This window comes from Chenopodium album, chromosome 22 (assembly GCF_948465745.1).
Source record: "Chenopodium album chromosome 22, dcCheAlbu1.1, whole genome shotgun sequence".
NCBI lineage: Eukaryota > Viridiplantae > Streptophyta > Magnoliopsida > Caryophyllales > Amaranthaceae > Chenopodium > Chenopodium album.
The window spans coordinates 24,774,154-24,777,351 of NC_137855.1; the positions used below are offsets into that span (position 1 = coordinate 24,774,154).

The 3,198-nt window shown below is 39.4% G+C and overlaps 1 non-coding gene across 1 annotated transcript; it reads left to right on the forward strand.

Annotated features, from left to right (window-relative positions):
• Positions 1-1,170: 1,170 nt before the first annotated feature.
• On the forward strand, positions 1,171-1,276 carry LOC145606500 (small nucleolar RNA R71). The gene has a single exon (XR_014105361.1). It is a non-coding gene; the product is annotated as a small nucleolar RNA R71 (small nucleolar RNA).
• Positions 1,277-3,198: the final 1,922 nt, after the last annotated feature.

Here is a 3,198-nt window from a genome sequence, read left to right on the forward strand (position 1 = left end):
CTCAAGGAGCATTCATCACCTTCAATTTCAATGGAATTCTTACTAGTTCTCTCATTAGCAACACTCTTCTTAGGCTCACCTCCTTCAAGGACCTTACCACTTCTAGTAACAATGGCATCCATAGGGTTCCTAGAATCTAAGCTAGGTGGAATCAAAGAAGAAGAGTGCGCATATTCCTTGAATATACTAGTCAATTGAGAAAGTTTTTCACTCAAATCTTTGTTATAAGCCAACATGTAATTAAACTTCTCTTAATTCAAAACCATACACATTTCCAAAGTCTTGGCTTGTTTCTCAATGACACTTTCTAAAAATTCTCTAGAAGGAAATGATTGGTCATGGGAATTATCATTTAAACTTTGAGCATTTGGAACTAAATCAATTGGGGAACCATCTTGGAGACTTGCTTGAAAATATCCCCTAGCTTGATTATTCCAATTACCCCTAGTTTCATTTTGGCTCCTTTGTTGACCATAGTTATCATAACCTTGGTTATGATCCCCATGTCTATAGCCATGACCATGACCATTACAACCATGATGGTTATAGTTACCATGATTCTCTTGGCAATCATGATTCCTATAACCTCCATTTCGTTTATAATCGTCATGATTCATATGATGATTCCTATTTCCAATATTCCTTTGAACATCATTTCTAGGTTCACAAGCATGATTATTGACATAATTCATGTGTTCCATTTCACTTCCATCACATTCACTACAAGAAACATTTGGGCACATAGAAGCATTGTGATCATTCATTCCACATAATTGACATGGCCAACATTCCACAATCATGCAACAAGTTGAAAGATTGGAGTTAGAGTGAGAAGATGTACCTCTCCCCTTAATTTGGGAGGGAAGAATTGGAGCTTGGGAAGGAGGCTTCTCAAGCTTTTCCTTGAGACACATAACTTCTTTCCCTAAATCCGCAATCAAAGTGGTCAAATCATTAATGATACTAAGTTGTTCGATCGAGTAACCCTTGCTTGTTGGTTCTCTTTCCACTTCTTGCCAATTCATATAATGACGAGCTACTTCATCAATAGCATCAACCATTTCTTCTTCCGTCTTGTTCATGATTGGGCCTCCGACTCCGGCATCCAAATTTGCTCTCCCATGAGAACTCAACCCACCATAAAAGATATGTATGATTTGATAGGTGGGAATCCCATGGTGTGGACACTCCCTTTGATAATCCTTGAATCTTTCCCATGCTTCATAAAGGCTTTCATTAGGCTTTTGCTTGAACCCTTGAATCAAAGCTCTTGCCTCCGCCGTTTTCTTTTGAGGATAGAAACGGAACAAGAAAGCTTTGGTGACATCATCCCAAGTTTTCAATGAATTGGGCTTCATCTCTTTATCTAACCATTCCAAAGACCTTCCTATGAGGGAGAAAGGGAACAACTTAAGGCGGATGAATTCTTGAGACATCCCATTAATCTTGATTGTGTTGCAATATTTTTCAAACTCCTTTAGATGGTTCAATGGGCTCTCGTTCTTCGCCCCACCATATTGTCTCCTCTCAATAAGGGTGATCATTGCCGGCTTTATTTCAAAGTCATTCTCCGGTGATATAGGTGGAGCTATGGCGCTCTCATACCTATAAGCCCCGGGCACTCCAAGCTCCTTCAAGGTAACTCTTGAACTACCTCCCATGACTTGAGATATACACACACAAAACTCAAAGACAATATTAGTAGCACGGCTACAAGTGTAGCCTAAGTGTCAAATCATTTTATATTTTATCAAAATGAAATAGACTCAAAAACAACATGCACTCAAGCACCATTCCCCGGCAACGGCGCCATTTTGATGGGACGGAGAACGGTAGGTCGTTGGGCTACCACCCCACCCAATCAAACAAAATTTGTAGCTTAACTAACCCCTATTTAGCGTAGTGGTAAGTCAAGGTCGAACCCAAGGGAATGGATATCAAATGCACGATGTCTAGATCAAGCTATTTCGGAGTCAAGAAGGGGTTGAGGTAGAACTTAGGCTAAACTAGGCAATGCAAAACTTATATGAAATCAATCTAAGACACTAGAGCAATGGATCCACATGCAATCATAATGGAAACGGTAATTTGGGAGGTCGAACCAACTAAGTCAAGCGATATGAAGGAAAATCATCATGTATCCAAAAGAGCATACTAAGATGGTTCACCTAGAGGTCTAACTAGCGTCAACTACGCTAAACACTACCTAGGGAACGTCACAAAGCACCTCAATCGTGAAATTGCAAGTTTACTAATCAATGGTCCGTATCATAGCAAGCTTATAATGCAATCTAGTGTGAATAACTAGGGTGATCAAGCCTAAATCAAACACACACATGCACATAATCAATCAACCAATTAAATCACATCATCAACTCAATCAATATTCCTCCAAATTAACCTCAATTCATCATCAATACATGCTTCACCACTACCCTAGCAAATAAACTACTCACAATCCATAAAGAACAACAAAATCAAAGCTAAACTAATCATCATTCCCAAATTCATCAATTGAAATCAAATTGAAACAAGCAAAATCAATCAACTATCAATTAGTCAAATCAAACAACAATACTAATGAAATCAAACTTTGAATTGCATTAAAGAGTAAAGAATCCTTACAAACTTGATAGAAATCAAATCAAATGAAGCAATCTTCAATCATCAATCATCAATCATCAAACCCACACTTTCTCTCTCTAAAAATGCTAAGAGCTAATGTTTTCTTTCTCTAAAATCTAATCTAATCTAATTCTCCCTTCCAAGATCCAAACTTCTCTCTCTATAAAAGGAATGAAATAACTAACAATCCCCAAGAGGAAGTTGGGAAAGACGTCCAAAAATAGACCCACGTTGGTGCGGGCGCTCGAAGGAGTGTACCCAGGAATGTGCGCCCGCACAAACCTAATGTGCGGTCGCACACGACAGATGTGCGGCCGCACACTCCTCGAGTGCGCCCGCACATAGCTGCAGCTTCCTCCTTTCTTCTTTGCCCTTGCTCACGAGGTGCACGCATCCTAGATGATGATGATGGAGGACAAGGTAGGCAGCAACTTCCTTGAATTTCTTAAAGAAAATGAGCCATGAGGAAGGCATAAACAAGACTTTGAAGCATGCTCCTTGAACCTCTCATTGACTTGAAACTTCTTGCACAAGCTTTAGGCATGAAAATCAACGGAAAACTATAGAAAGGAA